The following is a 24,852-nucleotide window of genomic DNA, read 5'->3' as shown; positions in this document are numbered from 1 at the left end:
ATTCTTTTTATTTCTACTGTTTCTATTGTCCCTTTACACCTTGTTCATTTACTGATGTGATTTTATAACTTCTTTTGAATCAGACTTACAAATAGGTTTTTAATTTTGTAGAATTGTTTTTGAAGAACTATTCAGGCACACCCACATGTATTTGTTTATTGAGGTTTCAATTTATTTCTTTTCTAATTTTTAGAATCTTCTCATTTGTGCTTATTTTAGGCTATTAAAAATAACTTTTTGATTGTTTTCAAATGCATATTCAACACTCTCTCTTTCTCTCTCCTCTTCTCCCCCATATTTCTCTCTTTCTCACTAATGAGTGTTTTACCACTCAGGACTGCTTGAGTTATATTATATTCCACAAACATTAGTGTGTTGCTTCATTGATATAATTTTGTTATATATAATTTTTTTCTTATTTTTTGAATAATTCTTTTTTTTTTAGGATTTCATTGTTATACTGATTTTTTTGAGTATGTATGGGATGAATGTATGCCTGCTTTTTTACCCATTTACAATGTCTCTACAGCTTAATTATCAGTTATTGTGAAAGTTCAATTTATGATGAGAAATACATTTTGGGTAAAAATCATTTTTTATCTTTCTAAAATTCAAGAAAATTATACTGAGATTTGTTTTTATTTGGGGTTAATTTTTTTCTGGGTTTTTTACTTTATGCTGATTAATTTTTTTTTTTAATGAATGACTTGTTAATGTCAATAACTTGACAGATTTATTAATTTTTCAGTTAGCACAGGACTGAGAAATAGGTAATATAATCAGGATACAAAAACATTTTGAAAGAGAGGAATAAAAGACCAGCTCAAATGTAAAAAAATAACAGGGGTAAATGCAAACTCTTTCACTTTGGTCTAAACAATCAATAGTATAAACAAAATATCAGGCAGATTTAGCTAGATAATTCATGTGGCAATTAAAGATTTCTGTATTTATAATTCAGCATGCTGAATTTAAATCAACAATGTGACATCTTAGCTAAAAAATTCTAATATGCATAAATAAAAAGTATAGCATGCTGAATCACATCATAGTCCCTCTTACCTCCTATTGTGATCTGACAATTTTATCATATCCAGTGCCATGTTTTGGATACCACAGTTTAAGATGAACATTTAAAAACTGGGAGGGAATCTGTGTGAGCAAATGGTCTAAGGACCATTTAGTAGATTTAAAAGAAACTGTATCATGAATGGAAATGATCAGACTTGTTATTGTAAGTTATATGGGGCAGAAATGGAGAGTTAGATTGGGACTGGAAATTTCCAGATAAAATGAGTTCTTTGTCACTGGAGGTCTTTAAAAAGAAGTTAAACAAGCACCTGTTGGTGATATTACTGGGGGGAATGCCTATTCGAATATTATTTGGATTAAGACTGAGGTCCCACTGATACATTGTTGGTGGAATTGTGAATACATCTAGCCTTTCTGGAGAGCAATTTGGAACTATGATCAAAAAGTTATCAAAGTGTGTATAGCCTTTGGTCCAGCAGCGTCATTACTGGACTTATATCCCAAAGAAATTTTAAAGAAGGGAAAGGGACCTGTATATGCAAGAGTGTTTGTGGCAGCCCTCCTTGTAGTGGCCAGAAACTGTAAACTGAGTGGATGTTCATCAATTGGAGATTGGCTGAATAAATTGTGGCAAATTAATATTATGGAATATTATTGTTCTGTAAGTAATGACTAGCAGGATGATTTCAGAAAGGCCTGGAGAGACTCACATGAATTGATGCTGAGTGAAATGAGCAGGACCAGGAGATCATTGTATACTTCAACAACAATACTATATGATGATCAATTCTGATGGACGTGGGCCTCTTCAACAATGAGATGAACCAAATCAGTTCCAATAGAGCAGAAATGAACTGAACCAGCTACACCCAGCGAGAGAACTCTGAGAGATGACTATGAACCACTACATAGAATTTCTAATCCCTTTAATTTTATCTGCTTGCATTTTGGATTTCCTTCACAGGCTAATTGTACACTATTTCAAAGTCCAATTCTTTTTGTACAGCAAAACAACTGTTTGGACATGTATACACACACATATATATAGTATTTAACTTATACTTTAACATTTTTAACATGTATTGGTCAACCTGCCTCTGGGGAAAGGGGTGGAGGGAAGTAGGGGAAAAGTTGGAACAAAAGGTTTTGCAATTGTCAATGCTGGAAAATTACCTATGCATATATCTTGTAAATAAAAAAGCTAATAAAAAAAAAAAGACTGAGATCCCTTGCAACTTTAACATTTTAAGAGGTAGAAGTAAAGACGTCAGCTAGGTGGATAGTGCCAGGTCTAAAATCAAGAAGACTCATTTTCATTAGTTCAAATCTGGCTTCAGTCCCTTACTAACTGTGTGAAATTTTTTTTTTTAATTTAATTTTTTGGTTTATTTGTTTTTCTGTGTTTTTGTTTTTTTGGGAACATGCTTTCATTTTCCATCTCTCTAATTCTAAAAAAACTTCTTTCAGATAATTAATATTCTATAACTTCCTAAATTCCACATTCAGTGATAATTTATTCTTCTTCTTAATGATTTTTTAGTATGTGTTAATGCATTTTTGTACCCTCTCCCTTAATTTAAAACATTCTGAGTTCTTGAATTTCATGGTTATATTCTTTCTTAGTTTTCCTTTTATCTGTGATTACTTTTTTTCTTTCCTCCAGGGATGCTACTTGCTAGTCTTTCTTCTCCTATTCTCTATGCATTGACATTCCCAAGATTCAATCCTTTATTCTTCCCTATCTAGATTTTCTTTGGAGATCTTATTCCATAACTTTCCATAATCACTTTTATGTGAGTAGCTCTATGAATTATATGTATGGAAAATTTTTGATTTTAGTAGTTATAAGAAAGATTATATAATTTTTAGATTAAGACTGACAATCTGAATATGATAAATAAGGATACTAAAAGTATAACGAAAATGTATAATCAAATAGGTTTAATATCATAAAAGCGTGGAACTTGCATGGGTTGTCCACACTTACTTTGGTAACACAGAATTCTCATGAAAGAATAGGGAAAATTCAATGGATGTTTTTCTACCACAATACTTTAATATCACTCGTATAACATTGATACACAACAATATTAATAACCACAAGATATCACAGTAGAGTTTATATATATGGCATTTCTTTGCTGTCATCTTCTGAAGTGTTCTATTGAAGCAAACAAGGCTTCCCCTAGGTAAATGCTTAAACTTCATAAATCCAATTATGTACAAGAGTACTAAAGTATGTCAATGTATATGATGAAAAGCATATGAAGTCTTGCCTATAGATATATCTTAGAGACCTGCAATTGGGTTCCATGGTGTTTGCCCCTATTCTGGACCTCTTTGGCGAATGTGACATTACTGCTTGCTAATCACCATCAAAAGTTTGACAGCTCCCCAGCTGCTATACTACTCTAACACTCTTTGAAATCTACTTCCCTTTCTCCAATTTGCTATGAAACATTTTCAATTGAAAAATATGCTGTCACTCAAAATTCAACATGTCTAAAACAATCCATCATCTTTTACCTCAAGCTGAAGAATCCTCTGGACTTTCCTATTCTCATTATTGCTATCATCTCTTTTGAAATTTCAACAATTTTTGTTATGCCTTCCTTTCCTTCATGCATCAAAAATCAACAGGTTTTGACAATTTATACTTTTATATATATACACATACATACATATACACACACACACACACACACATATATATATATATATATGTAAACTTATCTTTGTACATTTAAGGATGCTTCTATAGGTAAAGTTCTCATCCTCATATGCCAAGATTATTCAAATAATTGTTGTTCTTTCTCCTTTCTTTACTTCATTTGGCTTTGATTTAACTCAAATCAATAGAGCTCGCATTTTATAAGAACATACTTCCTGTAGAGTGCATTTTTTCCCAAACTTGGTGATTGGAAAAAAAAAAGTTTAACAAAAATAAGATCCTTATAATCATAAAACATACAGTCTGATCAGGAAAATATAATTCTTAAATCAATAGTTATCAATCCAACTACTTAGTGAGAGAATCATGTAAAATATTGTTTGAAGTTGAGAGAAAAGAGTGACATGAGTGGGGAATGAGAAGAGACTTTTTGCATGAAATTACATTTAATTTTTTTTTAATGTCTAGAAATATAATAGAAGAATGAAAGAGGTAAATTCCATGATATAAAATAGTGGAAACAGTCCCAGAGCTAAGAAAGTATGAAAACTATTTGTATGTGAAAAGGAAAATGATGATAAGCTTGAAGAGGCACTATGTGGTGCCAGATTGTGTAAGCCTTGAAAGATTAATCATCATTTCAGAATTTATTCAGTGGACAATGGTAGACAATCTTGAATATCCAGATTTGTATATAATAAGCATGAACATGATGTGAAAGAAAGATGGTTTGGGGGGGAAAAGTTAGTGGAGTTATGAAAACTTGTTTGGAGAATATTAAAATAGTGAAATATGAATTATAATAAAGATTACTACTAGGATGATGAATATGGTAAGAGAAAACATTTGATTTCCCTATTAGACATTTCTATGTTCATTCCACAACATGTAATGTGTTGATGTGAATATAAAATTATCACCAATTTTTAAATTTGGTGAATGGTAGTGAAAAGATGGTACGTCCAGATTTGGGGAGAAAATGATTGAATTATTTGAATATTGATCCTGCCCCTGGAAATATTTCTCTTCTAATTTGTTATATACACTCTCACATGTACTTTTACATTAAAAATATGAAATGTTTCCAATTTTCTACACATTAAAACTCAAGTATATTTATCTGGCACTAAAAATCTCCTCTGCAATCTGGACCTGAAAAACTTTCTATCCTCAACTTCCATTGCTAATTTATGTAAACTTTTTATCTTTGCCAAACTAGCTTGTTCATTTGAGCCTGAATACATTTGGTTCTCCTCTATCTCCATGGCCTTGTTTTGTGACTTAGGATGCCTTCTCTTTTTCTATTCTTCTACCTCAAAGCTAAAAATAATAACCTCATATCAAGCCCTCGGCTTCCAAATCTCATTAATTTCTCCCTTCTCTGACATTATATTAAAATTAAAGCCTTTATCATTCATTTGGTATTTATTATATAGAAATATCTTGGATGATACCTACTATCTCAAATTCAAATTCAACATAATAAGCATTTAACCATAAGAACTTACATCATAGATTTGGTGTTCACTAGGAATGCAAAAATTAAATCATCACTGTCTTCAAAAGACGTTCCCCTGTGCACACATATATACAGATAAATAAAATTAAGTAGAGTAAATCTAACCACATATACATACATACAGATATATATATATATGTGTGTGTGTGTGTGTATATATATATATATATATATATATATATATATATATATATATATATATAAAATGAAGTACAACAAATCCAGTCATCTATATATTTATATACATATATCTATGTGTGTATATGAGATGTACAAACAGAAGCATATATATATATGTCTACATGCACATGTGAATGCTTATGCATGCACACATACATATATCTATATATTTACTCTTACATATCCATAGAGGAACATATCTACATGTGTTCACACATATACACCATACATATACACAAATGGAAATTATTTGGAGGGAGGGAAAGCAATTGGGAGGAATAAGGGAAGGTTCTGAACTTTGAATGTAGCTACAGATTAGAAGAAATAGTGGTGAGGAAAGAGAATGCGCAGCTTTTCTGCCAATAGTAAACAATACCATTCATATCCTTGACTCTAGAAAAAAATCATTCACCATTGAACTCACCAGAGTGTCTGCAGTTGATACTAACATATAACAGGTGCTAAATAAGTAGTTTATGGATTGGCTAAAAGCAAAATAGCTCAGGTAGATGATTTTGTTGTCACAGACAAATGAACTAGAAAACAGAAGGGCAGAAGTGTGAAAATAGCTAAGTTGGGGTGAAGCATCATAATTATGTAATATATTTTAGTAGTCATGTAATAAAAAAATTCATATATATATAGAAAAACAGTGTTGTAGATAGAGGGCTGGTCTTTTAGTGAAGAAGAATTGGGTTGAAATCCTGCCTTTGACCCCGACAAGCCAGTGACATGATAATGGGTAAGTCACATAAATTCTTTGAACTCCAAGCATCTTTCCAGGATTGTAAATTAAAGATAAGTTTGCTATTTATATTAATATTGGACATCTTTGATGATAGTCTGTAATATTCTCCCCAGAATCAATGTGAGGCTAGTTATTTGCCTATTATAGAATGTTTCACATATCTATCCTCTAAAATGAGTATGAATATTCTATAATTACTGGAATTAAAAATATCAAATTTTAAAATACTCTTTAAGTTCATGTGACCAATCTGAATTGCACTTGGGGACAAAGAAGTAGCTTGTACATGTGGGAAATTCCACTCTACTCAACATTTTTCATGGGTAACTTACCATGCCATAGCTTGCCATAACATATGCAATGATAAAGAATATCACTCAGTTTTCAAAAATACTCCTATTGGCAAATATATATTTAAAACACAAGTAATTCATATTTCTATAGCATGAAAACAGAAATGTTAATAAAATGTGACTTTGTCACAATTTGCCATGTTGATCAGATGAAAGAAACTGATCCTTTCTTTCTCTTTTTTAATTTTTTTTGAAAGTATCACATATTAACCCAAATTTAGCTAAGGTATCATTTAAGAAAGGCAAACTAACATGAAAGTACAGAGTAGAATGCAATATTTTCTTTTTAATGAGGTATCCTAATATTCATTTCAAAATTATATAGCTTTTTAATTAAGCTTTGATTTATAATGTTTTTAATCATTATCATTTTCATTTCTCTGCACAGTTTAAGGGAATCAATCAGTTTGTAGAAATAACATCATTTTAAAGGGATTTTTTTCTCTTGGTAATTTATGATAAATTGCTATGAGTACATAATTTATTTGAAACATAGTTCTTGTGGCATAGTGGAAAGAGCAGTAGCTCTGCAATCAGAGAACTGGTATCATATGCTGCTTCTGATACTATCAGCAGAAGTTCTGTATATCTTGATTTTGTCAATTGTAAAATCAGGTTGGCCTGGGCATTCATATGGCCCCTTCCAATTCTAACTCTTGATTCTAATGATCCTAAATGATATGATCTGTAGTCCTTAAGAGGACAACAACACAATATATGCTTGTTTAGTTGATTCTTTTTCCACAACTGCAACATTCATAATTGCCAACTAATTCAGAAATTGTGTTAATTGACATAGGGAAACATGCTTATGTAGATAATTAAGTACAGAATTATCACTACTATGAGCACACAGTTAAATGTGGGTTGTTATCACTAAATATGAAATTCATTAGCCCATCTCTCATCTATGTTTTAAAATGTGTCTTTCCTAATAGGTGAATCAGTGAGGTTATTTAGACATGTAGATGCATCTGTGATTTTATTCATATTTTTGCTGTATCTACAAGTACAAATTACCAACCCTCCATGACTTGACAACTGACCATTTAGAAGTGAGCATCTCTGGGCTGTTTCTTAAAGTTTTTCAAACTTTCTAGAATCCACTTGATCTTGTGTTTCCATTGGCATGAAGTAAATTGTCACTTTTTACAGAATAAGCAATTATCACAATTACCAAATTTTATGGACATAAATGATGCAAATATGTAGATTGGACACAGGGAGAAGCATACCAAAATAACTTGACAAGCCCAACAAGAAAATGGGCCAGTCAAATAAAATGTGCCCACTAATGAGATCACAGATTCATTGAAGATATGGAGGTGAACACAGAAGGAGTGATATTAAAGTCTCCTTTGACAGATAGCTATCTAGCAAATAATAAAACTTTGGTTCATTTTCTGAAAAAAAAAAAAAGAAAAAATAGTGAAAATAATTGTGTTCAAAATGAAAAATACATTTAAAATATTTTAAAATTAGTTTTAAAATATAAACAAAACACAAAAGCATTATCATATTTATGCTATTGAAAATTTTTTCAAGGATAAAAAAAAATGTTATGCAGCCATTTTGGTTTTATATTCCCTTCCCAAATAAGAAATTGTATTTCCCTCTTTAGAAGTTATAATTAGTAATGTAATTCAAAACTAGATATTACTTTTCTTTAGTCACTTCCACTGATCAAAGTTTTATTCTCAACTAAAATTTATTATTTTATAAAGAACATTTTACATATAAGGCAACAGAAAAGATATTTCTTTGATTACTAAGCAAAAGTTCTAGAAGTCTGATTTTGGGGCAAGATGTAGGATATCAAGCCAGAATCGCCAAGAGATGTGAAGATAAGCCTGTGAGAGTTTTTATTTTAAAAGCAAAACTAAACTAAATAATCAAACATATGGAGACATCGAGGGCATGATTGCAATATGAATATAATTTTTTTTTTAAGATTGTCAATGAAACTCTTTAGAGAAACGTATTAGCTACAACAATTTACCCTATTAATTGAATGCCTATTTTTAAAAAATGTATAGTTGGGTCAGGAAAATTTTATAATATTGAAAACTATTCATTTACTTAAGAGTCTACTTCAAGGGAATGAGTCTGATAATAAAACAATTAACTTTACAAGTTGGGAATACTTACTTCATCATAATGTGGAATAAATGGATTGAAAGGATGAGAGAGAAAAGCCTTTTATTTAGATCCTTTATTTATCTCTATACCTTAACTTGAGAGTGTAAAAATACACAAATGTTTATTCAAAATATATTTTTAATTTGAATTTAAAAGATAATTAAATTCATTTAACTTTGATTTAAATACTAATTTTCAAACTAGAATGAATAAGACTTTTCTGACAATGATGGTGAACTGAGAATAATTAAATAAGGAACTAAAACTCATATCATTTTTATTTAATCAGGAACTTCATATATTTTAAGAAACAAAATATCTTTTTTTTGGTAAATCCTTGAGTCTGGAACCATGAATATTGCTCTAAGGTCCTGCAGCATAAAACAATCCTGCTCTCTTTTTCTGGGGTCCTTTCAAGATCTGTTAATTGGAGGATTGTAGATATTGTCAGTTGAATTCTGTTGTGTTCTAACACATCTACTCTCTCTCCTTCCTTTCCTCCCTCACTACATATGTAAGCATATAGCATTATACATTCCTCTTATTATTAATTATAATTAATTAAATCCAAAAAAATCTTTCAAATGAGAGTAGTTTTCTAAGAAAGATCCTTACACATGCACAATACATATTTTAAAATTTTAGGTATACTTATATATCCAAGAGAAAAAGCAACACTAAAGTTACTTTAGATAGTTTGCCAAAAGTGGCAAAAGCTCTCTAATAGAATTTTTGTATATGAGACAGTTAATAAATGATGATATCTAATATATTACTTGCAACCATTTATGTATTTCAATTTACATATAGCATACGTACATGTAAAACATGGCAAAAAGTATATTTCTGACAAATATATAATAAGATTTAAAATGGTTTCTCAATAGTCCATATTTCCTTTGCATAGGAGGTTAAGTGTAGTTTTGGGTTCATATTTCTGAATTATTGTTGTCACAAAAATGTCTGAGTATTCCTAAATATTATAAAACATAATATTCATTCAAATCCCTTCTACTAAGAAATAATCTTGAAAGCACAAAGATACTGCTGAGAAAACATCATGTAGTCAGCCTAGGAGGAGGCCTTACTGTTAGTGTTGCACATATAAATATTTTGATCTTCACTTAATACTGTTATAAAAATCATAAAAAGCTAGCATCCCAAAGAGCCTTAACTGCATTATATGCTCAGGGGGAAAATACACACAGCATTCTGAATTGAAGTAGGAAAAATTGGTTCAGAAGAAATAGTTCCAGTATTCTCATAATTCCCAAAACTTGTCAGAGCCTTTCTAGAAAAGGATTACCCAGTTTCTCATTTGGGAAGTTAATTCTTATGTTATACATGAATTATACTCCTAGTTTAAAGAAAAGTGGTATGGATAATCTACTCCTATTCAGCAAGTCATCATCATTTTTATTTCTTCCATTGGGCCTGAATATTGGTTTGAATATAAAAAGAAATGATTAAAGCAGCACTTATTTTCTTCAAGATTACACTGAGTATAGTTTTCCTTTATTTTGTTTAAGGTTTTGTTGGTTATATTTTTTTGTGATTTTACTAATGTAGGAAACTCAGTCTTCTAAGATAAGAAATTACTAGGCAACATAAAAGTTTTTATACCTACAGGCACTTAGAGTGTAAATGTCTTTTCTAGGATTATACAAAGAACCTATCAAAATATATCAGAAGAAAAACTTCAATTCAGGTTTTCTTGACTCTGCAATTCTTTTTTTCTTCTCTACTCAATGTAGACTTTTTTCATCTGAGCTGGAGGTATTTAAAATTCCAAAGACTTATCCTTTTTTTCTTTGTAATGATTATAGGTGAATCAAGAAGTAGTATAGACTATAGAGTAGTCTCAAAAACAGAAAGAATTAGGTTCAAGACCTGTTTTAAATACATGCTAATTCTACGACTATGGGAAACATTCTCTCAATGATCCAGACAATATTCTAACACTAAAATTTACATAGGAGCTGTTGATTTATATCTGTGGAGATAGTTTCCATAATGGGGATTTCCACATGTAAATGAAAACATATGTCTGCATCAACAAAACAAATTCAGTATGAAAGAGTCACATTTATCAGGCTTAATTCTGGTTATAGAAAAGGAGATTTTTTTTTTGACAGACTAAGGACAATGCAATATGTAGAAACTCATTTTAAACTCTAATTTAAAATAACTATAAAATACACTGTTATCATAACTACAATTGTTCAACATTTATTTTGTAATGATCTTGATTGCATATCAAATATCTATAAAGAACTTTATTTGCTTTTTATAGAACAAATATATACATCATTCTGTTAATGTTGTTAATGTTGTCTTCTCTAGAGACGAGACCTTTAGATTCAACATTACACAGGATTAGTACTTGCTATCAGTCCCTCAACTCTTAGTTATTTTATTTGATTTAAATAAATATATTTAACATATTTACCATTTTGGACTATAAATGATGTTAATAATGTAGTATCTCTTTTATGACCAAATTTTAAATTGAATAACAAAGAAGACTTTAATGTAATTAAAATAGTTAGAGATTAAAATTCTGCATGTAAACAAGGCCCAAAAAGGAACATTAAATTGATTCTTGCTTAAGCATTCATTTTTGTTGTAATTATTTTTAATAAAGCTTTTTATCTTCAAAATATATGCATAGATAATTTGACAACATTACTCTTGCATAGCCTTATGTTTCAGATTTTCTCCTCCTTCCCTCCACCTCCTCCCCTAGATAATAAGCAGTTCAATATATGTTAAACATGTTAAAATATATGTTAAATCCAATATGTATAAACATATTTATAGAATTTTCTTGCTGCACAAGAGAAATCAGATAAAAAAAAAAAAGAAAAGAAAAATGAAAGTAAATGAATAAGAAACAAAATGCAAGTGAACCACAACAAAAAGAGTGAGAATGTTGTTTACAGTCCTCTCTCTGGGTGTAAATGGATTTCTTCATCACAAGATCACTGGAATGGGCATCAATCATCTTATTATTGGAAAGAGTCAAGTTCATCAGAGTTGATTATCATATAATACTGATATTGTCATATACAATGATCTCCTGGTTCTGCTCATTTCACTTAGCATAAGTACCTCCAGGTCTTTCTAAAATCATCCTCCTGAACATTTCTTATAAAACAATATTATTCTATAACATTCATATATTATAACGTATTCAGCCATTTTCCAAATGATAGGCATCCACTCAGTTTCCATTTTCTTAGCACTACAAAAAGGTCTGCCACAAACATTTTTGCACATGTGAGTCCCTTTCCTTCCTTTAAGATCTCTTTTGGATATTGACCCAATAGAAACACTGCTAGGCCAAAGGCTATGCATAGTTTGATAACTTTTTGGATACATTAGAAATTCCACTAACAATGTATTACTGTCCCAATTTTCCTTCACACTCTCCAACAACTCTCCATGTCTTTTCCTGTCCTCTTAGCCAATCTAAAAGATGTGTAGAGTTATCTCAGAATTGTCTTAATTTTCATTTCTCTGATCAATAGTGCTCTACAGCACCTTCTCACATGATCAGAAATATTTTTAATTTCTTCATCTGAAAATTGTGTATATCCTTTGACCATTTATCAATTGGCGAATGGCTTGGATTCTTATATTCTTATATTCTATTCAGTCAATTCTCTCTGTATTTTAGAAATTAGGACTTTATCAGAACCCCTAAGTGTAAAAATGTTTTTCCAATTTATTGGTTCCCTTCTGATCTTGTCTGCATTAGTTTTATTTGTACAAAGTGTTCAATTATGAGTTCCAGTTCTTCTTTGGATACAAATTCTTTCCTTCTCCACAGATCTGAAAAATAAACTATCCTAAGTTTCTCTAACTTGCTTATGATATCACTATTTAAGTCTAAATCATGAACCTATTAATATCTTATCTTGTTTTGTTCATACTAGTTTCCAATTTTCCCAACAACTTTTGTCAAATAGTGAGTTCTTATGCCAAAATCTAGGGTCTTTGAGTTTGTCAAACATTAGATTACTATAGTTATTACCTATTTTGTCCTGTGATCCTAACCTATTCCATTGATCAACTACTCTATTTCTTAGCAGTACCAAATTATTTTGGTAACCACTGCTTCATAATACAGTTTTAGGACTGACACAGTCAGTTAGCAATTTTTATTAATTCTCTTGAAATTCTTGACTTTTTATTCTTTCAGGTGAACTTTGTTACTCTTATTTCTAGATCTGTAAAATAATTTCTTGGGAATTTGATTGGTATGGCAGCAAATACATTGATTAATTTAGGTAGTATTTTCATTTTTATAATATTTGCTTGGCCTACCCAAGAGCATTTGCTATTTTCCCAAATGATTATATCTGACTTTATTTGCGTGGAAAATGTTTTGAAGATGTGTTCATATAGTTCCTGACTGTCCCTTGGCAGATAGACTTCCAAATATTTTATATATTGACAATTATTTTGAATAGAATTTGTCTTTGTATCTCAAGCTGCTGCACTTTGTAAGTGATATATAAAAACACTGATGATTTATGTGAAATTATTTTATATCCTACAACTTTGCTAAAGTTGTCAATTGTTTCTAGTAGTTTTTTAGTTGGTTCTCTAGGTTCTCTAAATATATCATCATAGCATCTGCAAAGAATAATAATTTGGTTTCTTCAAGCCCTACTCTAATTCCTTTAATTTCTTTTTTTTCAATTATTGCCAAAGCTAACATTCTAATACAATGCTGAATAGCAGTGGTGATAGTGGGCAACTTTGTTTCACTCCTGATCTTATTGAGAATGGTTCTAATTCGTGCCCATTACAGATGGACTTTTGGGATGATGGTTTTAAATGGATGCTACTGATCATTTTAAGGAAAAGTTAATTTATTCCTATACTCTCTGGTGTTTTTAATAGGAATGAGTGGTGGATTTTATCAAATGCTTTTTTCTTCCTCCATTGCAATAATCATATGATTTTTGTTAGTTTGGTTATTGATATAGTTGATTATGCTTATAGATTTCCTAATATTGAACCACCCCTGCATTCCTGGTATAAATCCTACTTGTTCATAGTGTATTATCCTGGGGATGACTTTCTGTAATATCGTTGCTAATATTTTATTTAAGATTTTTGCATCAATATTCATTGGGAAATTTGGTCTACAATTTTCTTTCTCTGTTTTCACCCTACCTGGTTTAGCTATAAGAACCATATTTGTGTCAAAAAACGAATTGGACCGGACTCTTTCTTTCCTTATTTTCTCAAATAGTTTATATAGTATTGGAATTAATTTTTCTTTGAATGCTTGGTAGAATTGACATGTTAGTCCATCTGGCCCTAGGGATTTTTTCTTAAAGAGTTGATGAATAATTTGTTCTATATTTCTTTTTTTCTAAAATGAGACAATGTAAATAATTTATTTCCTCTTATGTTAATCTAGGCAATTTATATTTTTGCAGATATTCCTCCGTTTCATTTAGATTATCAAATTTATTTATTATTATAGTTGTATAAAATAACTCCTAATTATTGCTCTAATTTCCACTTCATTGGTGGAAAGTTCTCCCATTTCATTTTTGAGACTAACAATTTTTCTTCTTTCCCTTTTCTAATCAAATTAACTAAAGATTTATCTATTTTGTTGTTTTTTTATAAAATAAACTCTTAATTTTATTTATTAATTCAATAGTTTTCTTATTTTCAATATTATTAATCTTCCTTTTATTGTCAAAATTTCAAATTTGGTATTCAATTGAGTATTTTTAATTTGTTCTTTTTCTGTCTTTTTTAGTTGTAAACCCAATCACTGATGATCTTTCTCTATTTTATGCAAGTAAGCATATAGAGATGATGTAATTTTTTTCCTTATAACTGCTGTATATCACAAAATTTGGTATGTTGTCTCATTATTGTCATTCTCTTGGATGAAATTATTGATTGTGTCTGTTATTTCCTGTTTCATCCATCCATTCTTTAGGATTAGATTATTTAATTTCCAATTAACTTTTTGCCTATTTTCCCCTGGCCTTTTATTGAATGTAATTTTTATTGCATCATGATCAGAAAAAAATGATTTTATTATTCCTACCTTTCTGCATTTGATGTTGAGGTCTTTATGTCCTAATATATGGTCGATTTTTGGAGAGATTCCATGAACTGCTGAGAAGAAAGTGTACTGTCTCCATTCAATTTAAATTTTTTTTATTAATTTTATAATTATAATTTTTGATTACATATACATGGGTAATTTTTTACAACATTATTATCCCTTGTACTCACTTCTGTTCTGAATTTTCCCCTTCTTCCCTCCACCCCCTTCCCTAGATGGCAGGCAGTACTATACCACATGTTAAATGTATTATAGTATATCCTAGATACAATATATGTGTGCAGAACCAAATTTCTTGTTGCACAGGAAGAATTGGATTCAGAAGGTAAAAATACTCTGGGAAGAAAGATAAAAATGCAAACAGTTTACATTCATTTCCCAATGTTCCTTCTCTAGGTGTAGCTGATTCTATCCATCATGGATCAATTGGAACTGAATTAGATCTTCTCTTTGTTGAAGATGTCCACTTCAATCAGAATATATCTTCATATGGTATCGTTGTTGAAGTGTATAGTGATCTCCTGGTTCTGCTCATTTCACTCAGCATCAGTTCATGTAAGTCTCTCCAAGCCTCTCTGTATTCATCCTGCTGGTCATTTCTTATAGAACAATAACATTCCATAACATTCATATACCGCAATTTCCACCTCATTATAAAAAATTTTTGAGACTCATTCGAAACCTTGGAATGAAATATTGATATTAATATGAGAAGGGAAGGGAAAAGATTTAAAAATGACATTTTCCAGATTATTATATTATTACAGAATTGTATTACAGAATTACAGATTACAGATTACAGAATCAATTACAGTTGATTAAAAGGTATAAGGTATATAATATGTAACTATATTTATTGTCACTTTACTTTTAATAAAGCTTTTGATCTTGCAAAGTAAAAATTGCCTTGAAGGTTCCTATCTAGCAATTTGTTGCCTATACATTTATCAAAATCATAGAAATTGCTGAAATAGTTATGTAACAAATAATTTTGTTAAATAAAATTTTAATCAATAATAAAAAAAAACAATTTGTAAAAAAGAATATGCATGCCTTTTGAAGTTGTCAAAATCAAGTACATGGCCAAAACAAAGTTTGAATTGAAGATCTATTCTTTAGAAATAATAAGGCTATCTTGATGCTCTTGTTTGTGGCAGCTAATGTTGATAAGAGATATCAAGACCAAGAATCCTTTGCAGTGTTCTTAATGTGATGCTTTGTTCCTGAAAATTGATCTGCATGTTTTCTGATACAGAAAACTAATACTAATACCACCTGGAAAAATAAAATTTATCTTGTAAATCTAAATATCCAATGTGAAACTATATCTAAACAGTTTTTAAAACAGTTTACTGTTTAAAACTGTTAAGTAAACTGTTCCTTACTGCTTAAAAATGGACCATGAGCTACATACAGAAATAAAGGATAAAGGAATAGTAGACTGTATTGTCATTAGGTAGTAATTATTACCAGAAATTATCTGAAACAAAGACCTAAATTATTTCTAATTTTATTTTTTTAAATAACAGCTCTGTATTTTCAAAATATATGCACAGAGTTTTCAACATTCATCCTTTCAAAATCTTACTACAAATTTTCCTCCTGCCTTCTGCTAGACAACAATTAATACAATATATGTTAAACATGGTCAATTCTTCTATACATATGTATAATTCCATAATTATTATGCCACATAAGAAAAATCAGATCTAAAAGTAGAAAAAAATGAGAAATAAAACAAAAATCAAACAAACAACAATGAAAAAAGTGAAAATACTATGCTGTGATCCACGGTCCTCTCTCTGGATACAGATGGTTCTCTTCATCATAAGACCATTTGTTAGCATCTTGGATACCTTAGAATCAGCCAGAGCCAGGATAAGCAAAAGTCCTTTGTCTTTATTCTTGGTCTTTAGGGGTAGAAGTGGAGGGAATGGATGTACAGGATTTCTGTGACCTCTCCTCTTCATCTTCCACCCAAAAAGTGACTCTCGATAGTCTTACTCTACTCCCTAGGCCCTCCTACAATTCTCTGTATACACCAAACAATTGGGCCAGCACAGAATAGTGGGAAGGGTCATTTTCCAAGCATATTCTAATAGAGTATTGTTCAATTGATAATTAGCCTTAAGGGCTCAGTTGTCCCACATCAGTGCATCAGCCCTTTACAATGATTGGAACTGACCTGAATCACCTCATTGTTTAAAAAAATCACATCCATCAGAATTGATCATCATATAACCGAGTTTCTGTGTACAATGTTCTCTTGGCTATGTTATTTCACTTAGCATCAGTTCATTTAAGTCACTCCAGTTCTTTTTGAAGTCATCATGTTGATTATTTTTTTATAGAACAATGATAGTCCATAATATTCATATACCATAACTTATTTAGCCCTAACTGATGGGCATTCATTCAGTTTCCAGTTCTTTGTTACTATAAAAATAGATGCTACAAATATTTTTATACATATAGATCTTTTTTCCTTTTTTATAATCTTTTTGTGTCCAATAGAGATACTGATGGATCAAAGAATTTCCCTTTGAGTGTAGTTCCAAACTGCTCTCCAGATCTGTTGGAACAGTTCATAACTCTCAATTTTCCCACATCCTTTCTCCTTTTTATCCTTATTTTGTCCTGTCATCTTAGCCATTCTGGGAGGTGTGTAGTGGTAACTCAGAGTAGTCTTAATTTGCATTTTTCTGATCAATAGTGATTTTGAGCATTTTTTATATGACTAGAAATCATTTTAATTTCTCTATCGGAAAATTGTTTTGTTGATATCATTTGACCATTTATCAACAGAAAAATGACTTATATTCTTATAAATTTCAGTCAATTTTCTACATATTTTAGAAATGAGACCTTTATCATAATCCTTGGATGTAAATTTTCCCCAGTTTTCTTCTTCCCTTCAAATCTTGCCTGTATTGGTATAATGTGTACAACAACTTTTTAACAATATAATAAAAAATATTCACTTTGCCTTTCATAATGTACTCTAGTTCTTCTTTGACTATAACTGCCTTCCTTTTCACAGATCTGAGATCTGAGAAACTATCCTTTGTTCCTCTAATTAGGTTATAGTATCACTCTGTATGTCTAAATTATGAACCCATTTCGACCTTAACTTGATGTAGTATGTTAATTGTTGATCAATGAAAGGCCTACATTTTATGACTGATATTCTTTCAAAGTTATTGTCTGTCTGAGTCATAGAAAACAAGTCTGTGAAAATTTTAAATCTTATTCTTCAGTGTTCAATGAAGATGTGAATATTAGAAGATATGCTATAATTAAGGAAGAAGTATTGCAAAGATTTAATTAACAAAATGTATTGGCAAAGGAAAAAAATTATGTGGAAAGAGCAAGGGATGTTCATTTTAAAGTCAGGTGCTTTTTAATATACACATGATATTAAGGAAATGTTAGAAAATTGCTCTTTCAGATTGTATGGACTATTTAACTGGGTTTAAATGAAGCCATAAGCAAGAGCAACATCATTTGGGCAGTTATGCATGTACCATGAGACAGATGTCTCAAAAGAAGTATACACATTGATTAGAACATAGATTCATCTAAGCAATTTATTTTCTCTTTATTTTTGGATTAATTTTCTTTTTGAAATTGCACATTTAATTTATTAACAACATTTTAAAATATGTTTTCAGAGAGATATGTTTTTTTTTCCTATACCCTGCTCAAGCTACATCTGATATATTTTGGTATCTTGTCCATATTCTGCTATTATTGTTCTCTTCATTATATTCATTGAATACTTATATTCTGAATTGCTTGATCTCCATTTGTTTCTGCATCCTTGCTCATAAAACTTCTTTGTAATTTTGCCAATCTCTTGCATCTACAGAAACCATACTCTACTTTTCATAATTTATTTATTAATTCCTTATGCACTAACATAATGAATTTCTAGAGGATCCATGTGATATTGAAAATAAAATTGCACTTATTAGAGTTTTTCTTTTTCCTTAGTATGATCTTTTTTAGTCTTTTTTTTTTTTTTTTCTTAAACAGTTCGGGATTCAACTTTGCCTTTGCAGATTTTTTTTTTCCTGTGTTTGGTGAGAGGGAAGGATGACAGGGTGGAGGGTTGTATTTAATGTTCCCACTGAAGCCTTTCTGCTGGCTTTAAAGAAACCTCATTATTTATGATCATCTGAACTGGAAGAAGAACAGATTGAACTTTGTCCATTGGCACTGGCAGTTGATTGTGTCAGAAATACACACTTAGCACCATCAATTCAAGTCACTAAAAACTCAGTGGGTCCTTTATACTTATTAGAAATGAGAATCTGTTTATTCTTAGTCTGAACTCTTTGAAATGTATTTACTAAAAATCTAGAATGAATGTTCAAGTATTTCAATCTTCTGCTCTAGCACATATTTTTAGAAACAACTTTTTTTGAAATTTGCCATTCTTCATAAACATGATCTAAATAATAGTGGTTTCTAGAATAGGCTTTACATTAGCTGCTTTCTATACCATTTGAAGTATGAAGTTATACTTTTAAATGTTAATTTAATTTTCAATAAACAAAATAGAATTTTCTCTCATTTCTGAGAAACAAACTGAAATGAAATATTTTAACAAATACTCATAATCAAATAAAACAAATCTTCAAGTTGGTCATATACAAAAATATACCTTCAAGTCTTCACTAGTTTTTGAGAAGATGCATTGCTTATTATTATAAAGTCCTTATAATGTTCAGTTATTAAATTGATTACAGTTTTTAAGGCTTTATAAGTTATTTTTCTTCACAGAATTAATTCGCAGTATATGTATATTTTTCTCTTGTTCCTGTTAATTTTGTTCTTCATCGCTTGATATAAATATTCTCAAATTTTTCTAAAACTATCATTTTTATTATTTTCATAATTTGTTCTGCCATTTTATCCCCCAATTTATGTATGCCTCCTTTATTTTAATTTTTTGTCAAAACAAAAAAATATATATATATACATATATATTTTATGCATGTGTACAAACATGCACACTGTGATTTTTTTTGTTGTTATTCTTTGATATTTGAAATATAGACTAGGCAATGGTACTGATAAGTACACACAGTTTAGAATTTCAGGAGCAGAATTCTAAATTGCTTTCTAAAACATCTAGAACAATGCGCAATATATCAATTTTATTTTATGTGCATTTCATAGTCCTTCTGTCATTCATCATTTTACTTTTTCTGATCAACTATGACAATAATATAGGTGGAAGAGAAAACTTCAAATTTGGTTTAATTTGCATTTATTTAACTATTAGTGACTTGGAGACTCTTTTCCCATATTAATATTAATAGCTTGGATTTTTTAAAAAAATTAACTCTCCTAGCTCATGATGTTTGATCATTTATAATCCATCTTCAATATTTCTTTTTTAAAGTCTGCACTTTACTACAATGAGCTTGTCTCTGAATCAATTGATATTCACTTTGATGACCTCCAAAATAAACATGATCCCTAACTTTTTTTTTTCTTCTTCTGTGTAGTATCATAGATATAATGCTATAATTGGAGTTGACGAGATTTGTATTCAAATTTCATCCCAGACAGTTAGCTTCTTCAAATAGTTTTCTCATCTCTTAAATAAGAATAATAAAAACTATAATCCCTCAGGACTGTTGTAAGGCTTGAGTTACTGTGAGATTCAAAGGAGGAAATCTATGTAAAATGTTTTACAAACGTTGAAACAACATATACATGTGATTGTTTTGTTGCTATCAATATTATGTTTATCACCGTTATCTTTTACATATATTTTTAGGGGATTCAGATGAGAGGTATTACTGAGATAAGTCACTCCTGAAATTATATTTTTACATTTACTATTCCATGATGTATTATATATGTGGAGAAAATGGGTGTAATATTTTGTTGATAAGAAAGTGAGATGTGAATTTAACATATTCAGGCTCACTGAAAGCATACTTTCAAGGCAACAGAGATCATCCAAATATTCCTTAATTTCCACATGAGTTTTATTTCTTCTGCCAAATCTCTCTGTTTTGGAACCTTAAAAATCTTGATATTATGATTATTTAGTTTGAGGATATCTACTAAAATGTCCTATTTTTTTTGACCATGTATTCTTGACTAGGTATTTGTGTACAGTAATTTCATACATGATAATAGTGTGCTTCCAGTACAGTTTACTTGCTGAGTTCTGCATATTTTGATATCTTTATTTATGTCACAAAGTTTGTTTATTGATGAGTCTATGAAAGAAAACAAGTATCTGGTGCAAAACTTTAGCTACCAAATCATTTCTTGCTAGGCATCCATTAGGTGCTTGACTTTTACAGTTTCTAACAATGCATTGACCATTTTCTTTTGTTTCTATATGTATCATCTTTCTTTGCCATGATATATACGATTCCAGAAATAGCTATGTAAAATTGATTATTCTCTTTCCTAGAAATTACCAGTTTGGGTGGAACTTGTGAGAATTTTAGGAAAAAGAAAATCATTTATCCTGATGTGCTATTTGGGTGGGTACTGGGCAGAATTATCAACATTATACCAGATTCCATAGCATCTTTCACAAACAACAGTAGTGTTAGAAAGTTCAAAAGCATCCTCTCTGAGAACTCATTAAAATGTTGAGAGACTACTCCACAGCAGATTGGAATTTTCTTCTGTTCTGTTTTTTTTTTTTTTTTTTGTTTTTTTGTTTTGTTTTGTTTTATTTTCTCTTCTCCATACTCACATATATAGTGGGTTTAGTTCTAAATTAATATATTCACAAAACAATATTTTCCAATTCATTTGTTCCTCTTCAGGAGAGGACCTTAGGGATAAACACTGACTTTCTTTAACTTCAGGAAAATCAGATTGCTATTTTCTTGTCACCTCAGTCTTTACACCCCTTACCCCCACCTCCCCAAATACATTCTTCAGTTATTTACTATTATTGTAATAACTTGTTAATTTATCCCCTCCCTTTAAACATATGAAAGTTAAGCAATCATTAAATACTTGTTTTGTCTAAGTAAGGGCAGGAACTATCAAGGAATGGCAAAGAAAAATACATTTGTTTTTAATGAGACAGAGTAAGCATTTTTCTTTTCAGTACATGAATGGGGTCAAAGAAGCTCTCTGATTCCCTTAGAGAGAGAGAGACAATATGAAAACCTAAAAAAAACTTCTTCTCTTAGGCTAGTTGCAAAAGTCTTTCAGATAATGAAGACCAAGGAAGAAAAAATATAGCATTAGAGGACAGAGCTGGGAAATTTAACATTGAAACGTCTGCAGCCCCTTTTAGTTATGTCTCATGTGGTAGGACTTTTAGCCATTTTGACCTGAGTCTTTGGAGTACACATCCCTAATAGGGCTGATGCAGTTTGACTATTTAATAAACATTACTGACAGATAACCTTCACCCCAATTTATTATATTTTACTATTTGCATAATCTAAATTGATCAATAAATCAAGACTCTTTGAGGATAACCCTTCTGTAATTCTTGATAGCAATGACCTCATAATGTATTGCTGTTATAATTTCCAATATTTCTTCAAATAAATCTGCTTAACTCGACCAGTTGTCCTAAATTTAAGTTGTAGTATGTGTTTATGCAGAATTCATCCATGAAGGGCCTTCACATTCTATCCTTGTATCTTATCTGATTTTTTTAGGCTATATTTTTTTCTTTTTGCATAACCATCACTATGCATAAACTTCTGAGGATAAAGCATTTATTTGTGGTATTTCCATTGCTCACATTTTCATAAAAGAGTTACTTACAGGCCTGATTCCAATATTGAGTGACACAGGAGCTTTTACCTGTTGTATTTTTTATTAAATGTAGAGGCAAACCATTTTCAATTACATAGAACAAATCTGAACTGCTTAACTAGCTTTATTTTGCCACGAAAGTGGTATACTTTTTTTCAAAATTAATTTCTTTAAGTTTTGACCTGTATATTATGTGTGCTAAGAAAGCCTATCAGTTAGTCTATCATTCAACTGGCATTTATTAAGTACCTATTATATGTCTCGGATACTTAGGAAAAACAAAACATTTACCTAAAAACTCTAGGAAGTATAGAAGTGAATAGAATTTTACTTACTATACATTAATATTGCATCTAAAACTCAAATCTGAGAAAGCTTCTGTGTATCTGTAAAATGTGCTTCCAGGGAGTCTGAGACTAGTAGATTTCTTAAACTTGAGGGTTCTGAGCTCCAGTGATCTATGCCAAGAGATCTATGCCTAATTTCTATGTGAATATACTGAGTCTCAAAGAAAAGCAAGAGATACATCATATTGTATAAGCAGGGGTTTAACTATTCCCATTTAAGAATAGAACAGGTGTGCAAAAAATATAGCAGCTCTATTTTGTGGGTACAAGAATTGTAATATGAGTAGATGCCCATTGATTGTAGAATGGCTGAATAAGTTGTGGTAGATGAAGATTATGGAATATTATTTTTTCTATAAAAATGATAAACAGATATCAGAAAGGCCTGGGAAGACTTATATGAACTGATGCTGAGTGAAACAAAGAGAACCAGATATACATGGTACACAATAACAGCCAGAATGTATGATGAACAACTATGAAAGACTGAGTTTCTTTCCAGTGGTTCAGGGATCCAAAGAAATCCAAATAAAGTTTAGATAGAAAATGCCTTCTACATCCAGAAAAATAGCTATGAATATTGAACGTAAAAGAACACATACTATATTTATGACTTTTTATGTTGGATTTTTCCTCTCCCATAGTTTTCCATTTTGCTATGATTTTTCTCTCCCAAAATGATTCACCAAGCAATGTGTATTAAAAATGAATATATTTAATAAAAAAAAATAGAACAGGTAAAAGCTCCTGTGTCATTCAATATTGGAATCAGGCCTGTAACTTTTTTATGAAAATGTGAGCAATAGAAAAACCACAAATAAATGCTTTATCCTCAGAAGTTTATGCATAGCGATAGTTATGCAAAAAGAAAAAATATCAATGAAAATAATTTATAATGTACAAAGGATGATAGGAGATTCAGAAGAGGGCAAAGAGAAGCAGGGATTTTATGCTACTATTTTCATGCCAGTTCTAGTTCTCTGTTTTGGTAAGAAGTTAATCTTTTCATATCTGCCAGACCCTGTTTTCATTAATATTCTTTGAATTTTATATTGTTATTGTTTCAAAAACTCTGTGGTTGTAGTTTTAAGAATTTTTGTTGCTGCAGTTTTTTGTTATTTCCTTTCTTTCTGGTGCTTTTTGACATTCCCTGTTTTTATATATTATTTTTTCTGGAAAAAAAAATCATCTCCTTTAAAGAACCATAACACTACCAAAAGTGTCTTATCCCATCAAATCTCAGAGATTCTGAAGGGGTTCTAGTTCCCTTTTATTATTGTCTACTCTCCAACATTATCCCTTTAACAATCAATCAAAAATACTTACTATTCAAATCTTCTTTTCTTTATAGAAGTTCTTGCTTTCAGTTACCAGTAATAAGTAAAATATCTCCTCCATGAATGTTTTTCAATTTCTTTTTCAGAATCTTAGTAACTTATAGCTATAATTTCTAGTCTTTTTGCTTTAATTAATCATACTTATATCACAAGCATTGACTTATGGTTACTAAGTTTAACTCTGCAAACACAGTATAGGTAACTTTTTTGTTTAAGTTAGCATTCAGCTAATTTAATAAATTCTTAAGAAGATATCAGCTCCCATTGATCAGCTCTTACTAATATACCTTCTTCTTCTTTTACTTTATCAAATAGCTCCCACAAGACTACACAAGACTACAAATTTGATTCATAGCAGCTTTTTTTTTTTTTTAAGGTTAAAGGATGTTTTCAGAGTTTCTAGCTTCCTATTCATATGAAAGAATATCATACCTGTTTCTTAGTTCCAAGTGCTCAGTGATCCTTATCTTTTTTTCTTTATCATATTCTTCCATTCTCCACTAACTTGACAGAAGTCAGAATTCCCTTTTTAAAAATCTTCCTACCTCTTGTTTTTCATGTATAAGATTTTTCACTTTCCTTGTTATTCAGCATAGTGTTGTGGTAAAGAGGTTTAAGGCTTACCTCTTCATAGTCCTTGTTAACCAGGAGTTTAGAGA

Source organism: Sminthopsis crassicaudata, chromosome 3, assembly GCF_048593235.1.
Source record: "Sminthopsis crassicaudata isolate SCR6 chromosome 3, ASM4859323v1, whole genome shotgun sequence".
Taxonomy (NCBI): domain Eukaryota; kingdom Metazoa; phylum Chordata; class Mammalia; order Dasyuromorphia; family Dasyuridae; genus Sminthopsis; species Sminthopsis crassicaudata.
The sequence above is the reverse complement of the archived record's forward strand: the minus strand, read 5'-3'. Positions refer to the sequence as shown.